At 42.0% G+C, this 17,786-nt stretch overlaps 1 non-coding gene across 1 annotated transcript; it reads left to right on the top strand.

The window, feature by feature from the left end:
• Positions 1-14,688: 14,688 nt before the first annotated feature.
• Positions 14,689-14,760, top strand: TRNAG-UCC (transfer RNA glycine (anticodon UCC)). The gene has a single exon. It is a non-coding gene; the product is annotated as a tRNA-Gly (tRNA).
• Positions 14,761-17,786: the final 3,026 nt, after the last annotated feature.

The raw sequence follows: 17,786 nt of genomic DNA, 5'->3' as shown, positions 1-17,786 counted from the left end.
TTGTAGGCTTTTGTTTTGTAGGTACCAAGCCAAGACATGCAATAAACAAGGCATTTTTCACATTTTGGACTGATGAAATCGATTTCCCTACTGGGTAAATCGATTTCCCTGCAGCAATCTTCAACAAAATCACATTCTGGACATCATGAAATCGATTTCCCTCCTGGGTAAATCGATTTCCCTAGTGTATTTTGCGCCAAATTCTCTTCTGGAACAGAGTGAAATCGATTTCACTCCTGGGGAAATCGATTTCCTTGGGGCGAAATTCAAAAAAATATAAGGAGGGAAGCTTGACATCATTTTGGCACCTTTTATTTGATCATTTTTCTCAATTTTCCACCTCATCAAATTTAACCCTTTCATTAAACCCACTTAAACCTCATTTTACCATTTCTTTCCATTTTAATGCCATTTAATTACCAATTAAACACAAGTTAATTACCAAACACAAAATGACCAATTTGCCACTACTCTTGCTCCAATTCTATAAATAGAGACCTCTACTCTCTCATTTCTCAAGCTTTGAGAGGCAACAAACCCCTTGCAATTTCTCTCCTCATCCCTACCAAATTCACCAAAGCTCTTTGTTCTTTCATAAAGTTTGTGAGTCACACCTTGAACCTCACAAACTTTGAGCTAAACCACCATCCATTTCACTCTTTTTTCTTCAATTGTTGAGAGATCAAGATTTGTGTTGGTGATTCTTGAAGTAGATCTAAGTTTTGTTCAAGATTTGGTAATTTTCTTCATCTTTATTCATCCATCATAATGTGATTCTTTTGTGCTTGTGTGTGATGCATCTTTGATGCTATATTGGTCCTATTTGATGGTGATTTGATGGAAAATTCGTGCTCCAATTGATATGTGATCATAAGGTGTTTGTATGTTTGCTTAAGTCAAGTTTTATGCTTCCTAATGCTGATTTTTTGAAAACTGCACTGAGGAAATCGATTTCCTCCTTAGGGAAATCGATTTCCATTCCGTTTCTGCGCCAGATTTGAAAACCTGCACTAAGGAAATCGATTTCCTCCTTAGGCAAATCGATTTCCCCTGGGACAGAATGTGTTTTTTTCCTTTTTTATGCTTGTTTTGGCTTTCTTCTTCCTCCACTTCATTAATATCATTGGATCTAGGATGTTGATAGGTTTGAAATGACCTAATCCATAATATTAGATAAATGATATTAATGATAGTGTGAGTTGATTATCTTTTTATGCATTTTATCTTCTTCTTCTCCTTTTTTTCTTTTGATCGATGAAAGTCTTAACACCTTGAGAATTCTTATGGATTCTTGGTAAAGACTAGATCGTTCCTTATTTTCTTTTCGTGCGATATTGCTTTCGGAGAGTGATCTACATATCACTTCTCTCGCATGCATTAGCACATAAAGTTTTGACCGGCCTCGTTGTAGGGTGATTTCTACATAAATCACTTGGCGATATGCTTAACATAGCGCAATATTTCGTGTCCCGAACAAAAAGGATCAAATATGGAAGAGAATTGTATGCGGTTGATTTAAGACTTGTGGAGTTTTTTATCGTGTAGTCGCTATGATTTTATCAAGCTTCTGATAAACCCCGTTGAATTTAAATCCGAGTACATCATTCACTCACCATCGATCTTTATTACTAACTTTGATAACATACTTGACAAGTTTCAAGATGGTTATCTTTAACATCTAACAATTGACTTTAATTTCCGCAATTTACTATACCGCTCTTTATATTTCTCGCTTTATCGCTTTATTTGATCATTACATCATATTTACATTCCGCCATTTTCTCTTTGTCCATTTGGACATTTATAATTCCGCTATTTTCCTTTTGTCCATTTGGACATATGTTTATGCTTCCGCTATTTTTCTTTTGTCCACTTGGACCATACTTTACTTTTATGCTAAAACACTAATAAATAACAAAAAATCTAAAAAAACATTTAATGTTCTCTTTTGGACTATCGGTTACTATCCTTAGCATTTTGGAGACTCGGACTTATGGACTTAGTGCCTCTGGACCCCTATGATATTGTTTCTCTGCTGTTATTCTGTCTGTCTGGCATTGGATTGTTGTCTGTTTGTATGTGCATGTATTTCCTTGAAAGCCCTTGATGGTTAATTCCAAGGCACTGATATAAGGATTTTACCCGAAAACAGCCATTACTCTGCCCGTTTTTCGTCAGAATTTTAATGTGCTTAATGCAAAGTGGTGCTAAGATAATAAGTTCATCTGGATCCCCAAGTGGTAATGATTTGGTTTGGTATTGATAAGTCCAAAGGATGGGAAATCCACCTTGACTCGTAATGTCAAGTGTTGGCTTCTTATTTCGGTTAGACCGTTTCTTTCCTTAGCTTTTATTTTACGCAATAGGATAGCCTCTTCATCTCCTCCCCTTCTTTAATTTTCAAAATCTTCTCCCTTTTTCCAAAACATTCTTATGTTTGCAACCTTTTCAAAACCTTTCTTTAAAAATATCTTTTGCCTTTAATGACCTTTTTCTTCAAAAGTTTAGACACGACTAATTGTCGAACCGAGTGACGATACCCCTTTGATTTTGAAAATTGATTGATATAATGAGATCTTTTCCGCGTGAGAGAGCTAGTGGCATACTCATTGATTTTATCCGAGTTTGAGCCCTTCTTTCATTTGCGACGCAAAGAACTCATTTGTTCTCATGCTCAAAATTAACGGCTGAGTATTTCTCTCCGAAGACGATAAAGTGTTTATTCGTTTTAAAAAACATTTTCCCAAAAGCGGAACTACATTAGCTCTGACTTCTCCATTGCACCGAGGAGGTATGTAGGCACAAAGCTTAACGCTTTGCCGAGCTTATTTTAAAAATGAAACAAACCGTTTTTAGCACACACGACACAAATTTTCAAAAAGGTTCCTGTGGAGTACCACAGATATGAGGGGTGCCTAAAACCTTCCCCTTGTATAAACAACACCCGTACCTAAGATCTCTTCTTGTTTTAAAAACAAACTTTGGGTTTTTCGTTCTTTTCCCTTTTCCTTTGAAAAAATAAAGCGCGGTGGCAATTTCAAACGAAATATTGAGTCGAGTCAATTCCATGGCTTTGATCTCAGAATTTCCCCGCTACACTACTATTTTCGAGTGTTGGAGCTCGGCATTTCCTTAACCGAGTTCAAGGAAATGACGTGAAGGTAACCTTAGGTACGGAGCTGACGAGATAAACAGGTCTGCACGTCTTTTGGTAGTGGAGGACAGAAGGCGGACTGAATTGAGTTGTGGTCTTGTTGGGGGGCTCCAGTAAGGTATGGGGCTTTCAAAGGGGGGGAAATTAACCTAGTCTGAGCCAGGCAAGCAATGCAAAGCTAGACGAACCCAGACAGAGAAAGGTCGGGCTTTGGAAGCGGGATGACATACGGACTATGCACAATTCTGTCACGTGCGGGTAGACCAGAACGTAGACCTGTCATTCCTTAACCGGGATGGTAAGGCCCTTGAAGCTGAATTGGATCAAAGGCTGCGCATCTCGCACCTTGCAACTTCTTTCGTAACAAAGCAAATGAGTAATCGGCCTGAAGAATCTGCTTGAAACTGTCCTGGAACCCCTACTCGCCCATGTCGGGATTCAACCTAAGGCTTGTGCGAAGTACGAATGAATGGATAATACAGACATAAAGAATATGAAGCACAATCTCCAACTCTTAACCGGTGGCATCTTTGCTTGTTCCTGATGCTTCAATTTATGTAGGGCTCCGTCCTGGAAGTGGACTTCTCTTCTCCTTTCGTTCTCTTCCTTATTTTTTGGTTAGATATTAATACATAGTAGTACTAAAATACTCTTTGTCAGTACGGAAAGCTAGTCTGATTCTTTTGAATAGCATTTTTTTCCTATTAATTTATTTTTTTATACTCCCTTCGCGGATCTCCCCTCTTATCCAATCAACCAACTGTCCCAGGCCGGGAAATAGCGTTCCCAGAATAAGCATTCGCCGCCCCTAGCTCTTAATTGTCTCCTTTTAGTAAGAGGTCAATAAACTTTAATTCGACATCAATGGAGAAGAAAGCAGACTTGTTCGCTCACTCTTCTTGCCCAAGTGATTGATCCGTCTTTATTTTCGAACTGGTTGGTATTCCCGCCCCGACCTTGATTAGCTCACTCTTTTTTTAGCTGGTCTGTGCTTTCCAGTGAACATTATCTTTCTAGAGAGAACAGGTGTGCACCAGAGCTAGAGAAATTCATGGAAAGCATCCTTATTTGATTAAAGAACGGAGAGTATCATCTCCTGGGGCCTGACCCTGTGATGTAGAATCCTTTGCTCTTTCACGCATTGATCTTGATTCGGGTTTCAATTTATTTCTTTTTTCTCAGGCTTGCACCCGGTAATAACGGAACTTGAAGTCTTGCTCGTCTCTTTCATTGACCTGGAAAGGATTTTATGTGATAGGAGGACACTCTATCAAAGGCCTTGATCCAGCTCTCGCTTCTGTATCAACTACAGGCCTTCACTCTACTCTCTCGTTCAGATCCTCCGTTCTAGGTCCAGGCATACGCAAGGATGGGAAGGAGACCACAACTCCAGATCGATGTCCCAGGTCAGGTTACCACCCCTCTCTCTATCGCTCTCTCCCTCGGCATACAATCAATGGGCACAATCAAATTCTGAAGTGGATTCAAAAACTAGAAAGCCTTGAGATCTTCCCTCTCCTGACCACGAGGAACGAGTGAATGAAAGCATAAATACGGGCTCTCATGGATTAGTCGTCATGAGGCCCTCTTTGTAATATTTGTCTTTCGTGAGCTTCCCCCACATAGGGATGCTATTCTTATAAATGCTTACTGCCCAACAACATCTTTTCGAAGCAAACAGAGCTCACCGATATCAAGTTTTACTTCGCCGAATACGAAAGGTAAAAAGCAAGTCAATCTATTAGCCATCTCCCTTCGGCTCCTCTTTAGGTCATGAACTCAGGCTTTTTAAGGGAAGCACTTCGTTCCACTCGTTCTAGACATACTCTAAACTCCTAACAAGAGAAAGAAGGAAAACAAGGAGTAAACAAGAGCTACAACAACTAGAGTGTCAAGGCCAGGAGGAGGCAAGGGAAGTTTCTTTTGGGAAGCAAGCCCCTCAACTTATCCGCTTATCGGAAAGAGCAGGGACCTACTACCTACAAGCAGAGACAGGACAGCAAACTTATGGGCACCTTTTTGTAAGTCATATCTATTCTTTGCTCGTGAAGTCTGCGAAGCGAGCCTTCACTGGGGAGATAGCGACCTCTTCAACTGCACTACTACTACCTGTACTCAATCAAGTACAAGTAACAAAAAAAAGAAACAATTAATACAAGAAGCGACCTAGTCGAGCTATTGTTAAGTTAAGCAGTTCCTCTTGTCGAGCTAGACTCTACTCCCGCTATAGTCGAGGAAAGCTCGCGCGTTATTCGTGTTAAGCTGTCGAGTTAACTAGACTCGAGGAACTAATTCTTTAGGTTTAGGCAACTCCTCCTCTCTGAGAGGAGGACACTGACTTAGTTCAGTGCAACAACAAAAGAAAGGACCCTGACCCCTCTATATCCTGGGGGAAGATCAAACTCTTTAACTCAATCTACTACTACTATTCTCACTCATTGACATAAGTAAAAGCTACCAGTTCCTTACTCAAAGAACTCGTACCGGTACTCTTGAGTTCACAAACCTAAAAACCTTAGATTGGAGTAGAAACTCGATCCTACTAATTACGTAGAACCATGAACCATCGATCGAGCGAGTTCGAGGTGGTTCATGCTTTCTATATAAGTCGTTGTACGCTAAGGCAAAGGTTGTAACCATGTGTCATGCGTGCCGTAAGCGGGCTCTGGTGGGGGAACCCGTAGGATGGGGGGACGACCCGCCGAATTCACATCAGAAATCGCCAGAACACAAACGAAATCTTTAATTGCGTATAGAAACAAACGAACCACTTATATTCTTGGAGTGGAGGTATATGAAGAATGGCTTTTTGGTCCCTTTCGTCCAGTGGTTAGGACATCGTCTTTTCATGTCGAAGACATGGGTTCGATTCCCGTAATGGATGGCTACTCTTTCCCGGCCGCTTTCAGTTAGTGTTCATTGTTGAGTGATCGCTCGCAATCTGGCTGGAAAGGTGGTCCGAAAGCTTTATCTCTCCCAGCAAGCAAGACGAGATCACCACTTCTCTCAGTAATGGACTTCCTTTCATTCTTCCTTAGCTTATGATGTCCTATCATAGATTATCAAACCTCCGACAGAATCCCCATGCACGCGTTCTTTCTCTCCTCCCCTAAGCCATACATCTCTTTTTTTTATTTTGGCCGACATTGAACCACACCTTAGGTGTTGAGTGGTGTCCTCCCCTCCCTTATACCTAAAAAAAAAGTTCCGTCTATGGAGCCTAAAGCTTCAACCATGGCAGTAAGCAGTAAGTTGGCCTAGTCTCTTGCCAGCCTTCGCCTTCTTCAGTGGCCAAGTTGAAGCGTTCAACTGTTCTTCGGCCTACCATACCACCTTTATTTTTCAAGGTTGAGCTTGTTCAATTGAAGCTAATGCTATGCTGCCCTTCCCTTGTTCAAGAGAAGGCGAGGACTTTATTTTAGCTACCGGCCCAAACAAAAGAGATTGGCCTCTTGATCGATCGATTGATTTGATTGCAGTACAAAGGGGTTTATGAAGGAGGCATTGGAGAGAAGTAGGCATGGTGGCCAACCAAGGAAGTGAAATCGAGACAATCAATCGGAAGAGGGTTTAGTTAGGAGTCTGGGTTCCACCCTATAAGTTTAAGGAAGGAAGCAAAGGAAGTTATCTTTGCCCTTAGTCTTGGGTTCAGTGAATAGGCAAATTTTGTTAGTCTTATTCCCTAGCTGAGTGAATAGGCCGATATTTCGTATAGTGATAACGCTTTCTCTTTCTTATAGGGGTCTATTTTCTCTAACTTGACTCAGCTTGACCTACTTGACTCAGCGCTTAGAGTATCGCTTTCATACGGCTAGAGTCATTGGTTCAAATCCAATAGTAGGTAAGGCCGAAAGCCCTGCTTTTGCCAGCATGACAGCAAGCACGGACTGGCGGAGTCAACTGAATGACCAAAGCTTCGGTTGCTTCCACTTGTGGCCTTCTTCGACCGCCTTGACACCTTAATCTCAGGGAACCCCCTCCTCTCTCTTCTTCTCTTCATGTATGTATGTGGGCTGCCTGCCCCGTCCCGAATAGACGAACAGGAACAAGCTAAAGAAAGGCGCGAGAGAGAGTTTATACTCAATGCACCTCCCCTCTTCCACAATTAGGTGAAGACCTGGGGGCCGGAAACCCCAACGGGAAAACTTTCACCGCGCGACACGATTCTTTCGCGAAGCGCTCTCTCAAACGCACTCCTGCCTCCGCAAGCAAAGAGGTTTCAAAGATACCTGGCGACCAAGTTAAAGTGAACAGCCCCGAGAAAATCTTTTAGAGAGCGTACCCGTTGTAGCCAAACAAAAAAAAAGAAATGAACACCCGCCTGCATAACCCTTCTCCGTTCTGTATAAATGGATTGCGAGTTGAAACTTTGCTTGCCCACGAATAGTACTGGCTCGTCAGCAACTTAGATAGATGAATCTTCTCTTATCCAGCGCCTTTCCACTAATCCATAGAAGAGTCCTGCTTGGAGTGAGAACTGCTTGACGGGTGCGCAACTTACTATTCATATTACATAGATCCCATCCTTGAACACTGATCCCTATTGCTTGAAGTTCGGTCCCTACTGCCGAGATACGGAAACTCGCTGATGCACTTCCTGCCTATGGAACTACGGGAATTACAGATTATCTCCTCTCGCCCGGACTGCTGAACTTGATTATATTCACTACTCCACATCAAGAAAGTCTTAAAGTCTTTCGGCACAACGCAGGAATAGGAATACTTCTTTCTACCTAGACCGTGTTCAACCGATTACTTTACTTGATTCCTTATTGGTAGAGGTGTTGACTCTGTGTACATAATTACATTATACCTTGGTTTCTTAGACTGTGGCTTCTCCTTGATTCGGATGGAGCCTTAAATCCCAGTGAGCAGATGAAGGATTCCATCACCACCCTGCACCCAAAACCAGTACATCAAACTACCCACGGCTAACAACAACCCCATTCGAAAAGACCTTTGAACTTACAACAACTTCGATTCTTTCTTTTCTTTATAACTTCGATTTCTCCTGAACCTGCGGGGTGTGCTGACTTGATCTGAGGTAAGCGTTAGCTTTAGCTTTCGACTTGACCTTCCGTCTAACACTCGGGATATTAGAAGAGAAGTGTCGTGGCTCACAACCTTGACTTTGTTTGAGTAGAATTCTTCTAACCCGAAATCCCTTATAATCTCCGGACGGGATTACTTTTGCTTTGCTTCCTTAGGATATCATTCCTTTACCCCGGACCTATGATTTGAACTCGAGTACAAAAGAAAAGCTTATTGAAATTTATCATTTCGTTCCAGGATCCGCAGCATTTCGATAAAAACATGTCCTTCGAGGGCACAAAAAACTAAATTACTGGCTCGAAAACTGCCAGAATTCGGGTTTCCCTAGTGGATTCACCAGTCTTGCGGACTCCCTTCAGCTTACTTACGATCGAAATCAGTATTTTGCTTTTTGAGCTATACGAAAGAACTAGATCACGATCTCGCGGGACTAATCTCTTGAAAACTGAAAGAAAGGGAAAGCCAATCGTACGTCCTGGTTTCCGGGACTTTCTTCCCACAGGTTATTCTATACAATTTATGAAAAAGAGGAGAAGCTTCGGGGAGATGAGTCAAAGATTTATCTTATATACGATACCTACCAAAGAGAATAGATCGCATTCTGACAGGGAGCACACGAAGCAAAGGAAAGACTGGCCTGCGTAGTATTAGATAAAGGTATTACCAGGCACACCTCTCATAGTGTTCTTGTTGCCTTCAACCCTGAAGGGAATGAGCAGCTAGCTAACTCGAACTAACCATCATTTGGATCCTCAAAAGCATGGCTTGCTTTAATTCTCCGCAGAGAATGAAAGAGATCAAAAGCAATGAAACCTATGATGTATCCTCAATCTTCCTTGGTAACGGATTAAAATTCACATCGGGTTCTGCTGTCAACTTTGCGAAGTCAAGCTCGTAGACTCTCCTTTAGCCTGTATGTAGGCTGATCTCCTTATGGATGCACGAGTGAAGGAATGACGGGACTCCTCCTCTTTCCCAGGGACTTTCTTCCTCTATCAAAAGTGGATAATGAAGACATGGGCTACCGCTAAACCTTTCCTCAACTTCAACTGTTTGGGACGCTTCGGCACCTCCAATGCGAGAATTGCGCTATTGCCCCAATCCAAATTGTAAAAACTCACGTCATCGTAATAAGAAGAGTTGCTTGGTACCTTTTTTTCTTCAGTAAAATCTGAAGCAGCTCTTCCGGAGCTGCTACTGAAAGAAGAAATTTGCCCTCGTTCTTTAACCCGAACTCCTTTCTTCCTCTAGAAGTACCATGGGATCCAGACTAGGAGCAATCCCTGATTGTCAAATTTCATATCGAAAGATCAGGTTAGGGATCATCATCTGGTCTGTCGCTCCTTTTGAGAGTGACATAAGCCTTTCCCCTGCAGTGAAGTTTCTTCCCGACCCTTATTTATTCCACTATCTCATCCTTGCCAATCTTTCGAATGTTCACGCGTACCCGGGATGATAGAAAAGGAAATTATTCCATTAGGAGCCGTTGGTCTTATAGAAGTAACCGGTGTTTTTAGCCGTAACCCCTATTACCACGTAGGAAGGAGTTCTTAAAGAAGGCCGCTAAATCAGCAATAGAGGACAACTCCAGATCTATGAATAGCCAACTAAGAGCCTAGCTTGATTACTGGAACTAAACAGCAAGCTGCTCCTACCTTACTTATCGAAAAGGAGTACCGGGACTGAGTAGACTTCTTCTAGTTATCTTTTCCCTATATAACTACATTAATGTATTGGGTATTTTTCTAACCATGCCAAGAGTGCTTTGAGCTTTTATTTCTTAAACCCGGTCATATCCTCACCCTTCGGTCGAATCCAGCTTATGACATGGCTAGAATGTTAGACCGATGTCTTAGGGTCATTCTCAGTAGCCATACGGAATCGGAACCTATGCCTTCTAGCTGCCCTACAGACGAGCCCAAAAGAATTGAATTAGAATCTGGAAGTGACTTCGATAATACCTTTCCAAGACTCACTCGCTTCTTTAAGCCATGCTCTTACTAAACCTAAACCACAAAGACGAGATAATCTCTATCTTATCCTTCCTGGGAGGAGACAGAGTCAAATCAATTGACAACAAAAGGAGTCACTCGTGGCACACTGACTATATTCCAACTTCTCTGCATCAATGCACTCACTACCTTCTAGCAAAGGTATGATATTACTTATTCGATAGAGTAAGGAGCCCATGCTGCTCACTACTTTGTCCTATTTTTGGATCGTCTTTCCTTAACTTACTTAATAGGTTACCCGATCCCTAACTAAAAAGTGGGGGTCGAAGAGAATAGATAAAAGATTTTTCGAGGAAGGGTCTTTGCCAGGAGGCCAGAGATTATTGAATTTACATAGCATAAAGAAAGACGGACATTCTGCTTCAAGTTGCCATTGAATTGCTTTCCGTTCCCTTGCTGAGTCAAAGGATGAACAAAAAAGAAATAAAAAAGGGCGTCGATAGACAATAGACCAAGGAGCGAAAGCCACTCAAGTGATTGCTTAATCTCTAGTTCGTGAGAAGGATTTGCTTCTTGAATTGATAGAGGAATAAGACAAGGGCTTATAACACCTTCTCTTTTTTTTGTAATAGGAATGGAGTATCTTTCAAGGAAAATCGAGCAGGAAGCCAGAACTAATCCAAACTTCAGTTATCATAAAAATTGCAAAAAGAATGAGATTAATAATCTTTGTTTTGCGGATGATTTACTAATTTTCTGCTCAGGTGCTGAAGATTCCATTGTTGTGGTCAATCAATGCTTAAAAGAATTTGCAAATCTTTCTGGTCTTACTGCATATCCAAGAGTCAAATCGACTATGGAGATCTTTCTGATGCTGCAAAGTGAAATATTTAAAATCTAATTGGCTTCAATTCAATGAAGGTAAAATGGCAATAAAGTACCTGGGCCAGTCCTTCAAAGCTCTCAGTTAGTGATTGTTTGCCTCTAATTGAGAGAATAAAAGCTAGAGTACAGAGATGGACTGGAAAATACCTATTATATGCTGGGCAACTGGTTCAGAGTGCCCTCTTTAGCATGCAAGTTTACTGGAGTACTGTGTTCATACTGCTTGTGCAGGTTTTGATTTGAAGACAAGAAGATCTGCAGAGGGTTCTTATGGTCTGGTCCTGATATGGTTAAGAACAAAGGGAATGTTGCTTGGAAATTTGCTGCCCTTAAAATTAAGAAAAATAAGGTGGTTTCGGGCTTCATTGTTGGAGTGGAATAAAGCTGCTATGTTGAAGCATATCTAGGTTCTGGCTGCAAAAAGTCCTTATATAGATTATAGGTATGTATTTTACATACAATGCTTTTTTTTTTATAAACATTTTGTTGGTGTATTTAACCACAAACCAAATAATGGTAGCTGGATTTTGAGGAAGCTTTTATAGGTGAGAGAGTTGGCTATAAGATATATTATACATGATGTTGGAAATGGAACTAATACATCTCTCTGGTATGGTATGACTCTTGCTGCCTATAGGTTCTATAGTTTATAGTTATGTATGGTGAGCAGATCATAGGGGAGTCTGGTGTTCAAAAAAAAATGTAAAAGTTGCAGACATACTTTCTAATTCCAGATGGCCCCTCCCTGCAGGTGCAAATAAACACCAGCAATAAATTGGGGAGTGTTTCAGAGCCATAAGGCCCTTGAACAGTGAGCGATAAGTCACAGTTATATGAATGCCTGATCACTCAGTTTTCCATAAAAAGCGCCAGGAGGTTAATCAGACATAAACAAGCTACTATGCCTTGGTTTAGGAGATATTTTTTAGTTAAGAAGGAACTCATTCGTGGACTTATTCCGACCCTTTACCAGAAGAAAATAGAGGAGCAGTATGGTTTCATAAGAGGTACTCATTATACAAATATCCTTTTTCGAATTGCCCGATTCACAGTGCCCACCTTATTCTCTCCCCAATCACATAGGAATGCTTGCTTGTCCGCCTACCAATGATGCCTTTAACTTTCAGATTCTACATATGGAGTGGAGAATGCCTCTACTACCTGTGCCAGCAAAAAAACAAAGACTATAGTAGAGTAGGAATGGTTTAGCTCGCTATAGGGGAGGGAGATAGTTTACACGTCAGTTGAAAGTGGGAAAGCTCTCAAGCAGCAAGTACTTTTTATCCTTTCACATTCAAGTAAAGTATTGGGAAGGTATCTAGCCAGCGAGGCAAGTTAAGTATGGAAATAAGGAAAGCAGCTAAAGCAAGGTGCCTAAGCCTTCAAGTTGCGAGGTTAGATATACTTGTAATCAATTAGAAGAACTAGGAGTCTAAGATGGTAACAAGAGAGAACTAAGTGCAATACGTACAACCTACTAGTGACTAATTCCCCCCGGCGTCTTATTCCTGTTATCCCAGTAGTAATTGAGCAGGGCGAGGAGTAAATTTCTCTTCTTTCTTTTCTTATTAAACTATTATATATGAAATGGTGTAATTATGGATCTCATTCGTATTCAAGTGGTTTGCACTAATAGTTGCTCGAAATGGATACCTTTGTTTCCGGGAATTCGAGGATACTGCCAATCTTGCGCTTCAACCAACCGTATGCTCTTTCATGATGAGGTCGAAGCCCTGCTAGCGAAGGAATGCATCCAACAGTGTTCTGTCTAATTGGTCCTCTCATGTCATAATTTGCTCATAAATCCACTTTGTTCTCCCGGAAATAACTTTTTTTATAAAACATTACTTATGTGACTTCGATCTGATACCTCTCGATTCAGAGAGGAAATGCGCATTTGTATCATTTTGACTCTCCCTATCTCGAATTCTACTAATTTTATATGGGACTGGTTGCGAAGGGAAGCTTTGTGGGAGAAAGGAGGAAAAGGTCAGGCTAGTCAAGGATTTACTCAAACATATGGGATAGATTACGAGGAAGCCTTTGCCCCGGTAGCCAAGATAAGGTTTGTTCGTCTCCTACTCTCTATTGCTGCGAATCGAGATTGGCCTCTGTTCCAATTATATGTTAAAAATGCCTTCCTAAACGGGGACCTACAGAAAAAAGTTTACATGAGTCCTCCACTCGGTTGTGTAAGGGGGGGGGGGAGAACAATAGAGGTCAACTGGAGTGGAAGCCAAACGACAGGGCCGAGAATCTGTGATCGATCTGAAGAACCACTGCCAGATACGATTCTGCTTCCCCTTCGTACTACCCGATTCTTGCCCGGCTTTCTTTCGGCTTAAGTAAGATGGCTGCGGTGAGAATGAGGATCACTTCAGAACTCTAGGAAAATGGGCGTTTTAGGGCGGGATCTAAAAGTTCTCCAACGTGTTGCGGAGCCTTCGGCCGTGAGAGGATCTTTTGGCTTCCTCAGGGCGGTGTGAAGCTTAGCTTGCTTTAGCAGCCACGTGATGATTAAAGATTCGTGGTAGGCGTAGGAGCTGGGCGAAGCAGTAGCGAAGCTCAGGTGGTGATGCAAGTGTGCGGTGAGCGTAGTAACCCCATCGGGCATGCTCTTTGTACAACCAAGCGAAGAGCTAGTGAGGGCCGGAATGGAATATCGTATGTAGTGTAGAATCGGATCTGAAGCTCTTTACTAAGATTGGAACAAGCGAGGAACGAGTGACCACAAGCTCCGCTTAAGCGCTCGACATGCAGTTAGCTTAAAACATGTTCATCATGTGGCCGAGCGAAGCGCACCTGCGTGAAGCAGCCTAGCATCACTTGAGATAGGAGCAGAATTGATGACTTACAACTGAAAGTCAGTTCTTCGGATTGATATATCGTACAACGTAATGGAGATCTTGGTCTAGGTCTGGTGGTTCTCAGAATTTGGGACCTAACGATATTCTATTCGTCACATGAACGGGAGCGGAGGATTCCCTCGTCTCTCCCTTTTTCGGGGAAAGGCTGCAAGCACTCACAAGCAAGTGATTGAATGAGTAGGGGGCTCCAAAAGCACATGCGGGATAAGCAGGTCTTTCAGGAGACGGTCTAAGGGTCCGGACTAGAAAGAAAAGATAACTCTCAGCAAGCTGGAACTAATCAAGATCAATAGGAAGAGGAGTTAGCTATAAATTAATTTTTTTGACAAAGGTCATGCCACGACGATCTATATGGAAGGGCTATTTTGTTCATGCATTCCTGTTTAAGTTGAAAAAGAGACAAACACTCATGTTTCAGCTCCCGGATCTGCTTGGATTATCGTATAATTAGAGGAGCCGTCTTAGGAAATGACTGAACTTAAAAGACAGATGCAACCGCTGCGAGGGAGTCACTTGTCTGATCTTGTGGTGCACTCACTCCCGTTACGAGAATGAAATGACGCCCCAGCTCGACTTGAGACCAAGACTCCTTCCTTACAACTCGCACCAATAGCGGCACTGAGCGGCCGAAGATTGATTGAAAAGGCAGCCGCCCCTCCCCCCTAGCCGCCTACCTACTCGATCGGAGGTTAAGAGTGTGGTCCGGCGGAAAATTAGAAGTCGTCCATATCAAGTGATACTTTAATTGCTCAGTAGTGCTTCGCCACTACCGCAGCTGGTGGAAATAGCTTAATGGTAGAGCATAGCCTTTCCAAGGCTGAGGTTGAGGGTTCAAGTCCCTCCTTCCGCTCTTGGCTTCGTCGTTTAGTGGTAAGGAGTAGAGTAGGCATCGGCTCTCGATCCAATCCGTCTTTACCTGGCCTCCCTAACACACTCTTGATACGAAATAAACCTCCCGCCATAGAATAGAGAAGAAAGAGATCTAAAGTCTGGGTCCCCTCGATAACCCTTCCCTTGAACCTGAACTGGTCGAGAGAGATGAACCCGCACCACATTTGATAACCTTCGAACTGAAACCCCCAACTAGATATGGAATTCCAGAACCTAAACAACTCAATGGAGAGCTCCGTGACCGGTTCAATTCAAGGGATGGTCCACCAATAATGGAAAGGCCATTCCCCTCCCTATCCGTTTATTGATCCCTCATTCCACGAATTCGTTGTTACTGATTCATTCAAGGACTGAAAGCTTTTCGTTTTATGAAAAGGCATAGACTCCCCAATAACATAACCCTCTCCCCAAGGGTTAGGCCTATTCGAAAGAATAACTTCTTTCATTGGTATGGAATAGTAGGAGGGGTAGGCCATGGGCTTTGCTTAACTAAATTTTTTTTCCTTTCTTTCCCTTTCTCCCGTAGTGAAGTAGGAACTCAGAGTAACATTGCTATCTAATCAATTTTCAAAAGAGCAAACTTCATTCATTTAACGCAAGTAAGCGATAGGCGATGTGGCATACCTTTTGGCACTACCTCCAGCGCTCTCCTGAGTTCACAAAGTATTCCACGTATCCATCCTGAGGAAATACGTACCGTCCGCCAGAGCATATCTGGTTGATAGAGGATATGGTTGTAGATAATAAATTAACTTATGAAGAACGCCTGCAGAAGATTGTTGACAGAAAGGATCAGGTACTCAGGACGCGCACAATTCCATACGTCGTGTAGGAATCATTTCGAGCGCGAAGCTACATGGGAACTAGAGGAGAAGATGCGGGAGGAGCACCCTCACCTTTTCGACACGCCAGGTAAGAGTTTTGTCATCAAAACTAACACTTAATGATTTTAATCGATGTGGATATAGTCTCGCACCTTTCTATAGGTTTTCCAAGTATCTATCCCTCGGTATGGTCGTTCCCTTGGACCCTAACCTAACATAAAAGGTCGTGTGCCATCCCGCTTCTTCCAGAATCAAAGCCAATACCCTTAAGAGGTATAGAGGTCAACAATGGAAGGTACCTGTCGCGGGCGAAAAACCGTTTTGTTCCTCTTTTTTGTGGGATGAGACACCTGATGCCTTCTTTGGGCTCGAGTGCTCATAAAAAAATGATTTTTCTTTTGTTTCGACCAAACTTTTTATTATTTCCAAAGGAGGAAAAGGAAAAAAGCTGCAATAACCTAAAAGTGGGGGGGAGAGATCTTGGGTAAGAGGGTTGGTTATACGAAGGGAAGGTATTAGCATCCAACGTATCTGTAGTACTCTACAGGGTTCTTTACTTTGTTTTTCATTCCATATTATTGAGAGTTTCTTGTGAAATAGGTGGGACCTAAGGTGTTTGTTTGATTATGCTCGCAAAGATCATCGCGATCCTCTGCATACATATCCCCTAGAGGGAATCAGAGCATCTGTAGCTCGGGGTCTACGGGTGCTAAGGTTTGAGTGGTTTTTTTTGTTTTGTTTTGTTTTGCTCGCCAAGGATCGACCTTGTGCCTACGTATTCTCAAAGGGATGTTGAGAAAGTCAGAGCAATCGTAGTTCCCACTTATGCTAGTGGAAGCAAAGGAAAATAGACAAATGTCGTCTAAATGCTAGATGTATCTAATCTATATCATCACATACATCTGTTTGTTTTTTGTTTGAAAATCTTTTCATTATAAGCCCGGGGCCATGCCACTTAGGGTGCTTAGAATGATAAAGATGTTTTTTTGTTTTTGTTGTTTAACCAGCCTTGTGGCAAAAGTTTCAATGAAGTCAGCCTTGTGACAAAAACTTTGATTAATCAGCCAGCCTTGTGGCAAAAGTTTCAATGAAGTCAGCCTTGTGACAAAAACTTTGATTAATCAGCCAGTACGGTGGCAAAACGGTTTGATTGATTAGCCAGCCTTGTGGCAAAAAGAAGTTTGATTGATTAGCCAGCCTTGTGGCAAAAAGTTTGATTGATTGATTGTTTGTGATGATATATAAGAGATACTCCTAGCATAGAGATGAAAAATGTCTAATCTCCTAGGGTATTTGATTTGGATATTGGGGATGCTTATAAGAAGCCTGTGGGTCCTTGTACGAAGCCCAAGAGGAGGCTATCCGAGGGTCCTTGCATTGTAAGCCCAAGAGGAGGCTATGGGAGGGACAATCCAGGGTCCTTGCATTGTAAGCCCAAGAGGAGGCTATGGGAGGGTCACTCGTTTGTACAAAGCCCAAGGGGAGGCATGGTATAGTTGGTTTGAGCTCTTAGAGCGATTTCACAGGGAAACCATACTCTATGTCCTAACCTAAACTAGGGAGATTCTTTGCACGAAGCCCAATAAGAGGCTATGGGGAACCTAGTGTTGTACTAAGTTGAATAAGCATATATAACACAAACACAAGTATGAACAAGTACAAACAAATATGCACAAGTACATGAACAAATATGAACAATTATATGAACAGTTATATATGACAAAGTGTGTGTATATAATGGAGTTTATGAAGGAAATATACCTGTAAGCATGATCCATTTGTATACATAGGGCTCGGGACTTACACTCGGGGAGAGGTCCACTTGAGTTTATTCAAAGCTATGTAAACAGGTATTCACAAAAGGGCTTGGGACTTATACCTACATGGAGGCCCATGGTATTTTTTGGGAAGATTTAAAGAAAACCTTCATTTTTGGTTTGTTATTCAAAGTTAAAAAAGTCGAACTGATCGAGGTATGTACAAAAAAGTGTATGTACAAAAAGGCGTACAATGAAATACCTAATTTCATGTACTGGAATGGGTATGTACAAAAGGGCTTGGGACTTATACCTACATGGAGGCCCATGGCGCATTTACAAAACATGGTTGACTGTTTTATTTACAGACGCGTCGTTTGTTGTTTTGAAAACAGTTTGAAAAG

The sequence above is a fragment of the Vicia villosa genome, unplaced genomic scaffold (genome assembly GCF_029867415.1).
Source record: "Vicia villosa cultivar HV-30 ecotype Madison, WI unplaced genomic scaffold, Vvil1.0 ctg.002159F_1_1, whole genome shotgun sequence".
Lineage (NCBI taxonomy): Eukaryota > Viridiplantae > Streptophyta > Magnoliopsida > Fabales > Fabaceae > Vicia > Vicia villosa.
The sequence above is the reverse complement of the archived record's forward strand: the minus strand, read 5'-3'. Positions and strand labels throughout refer to the sequence as shown.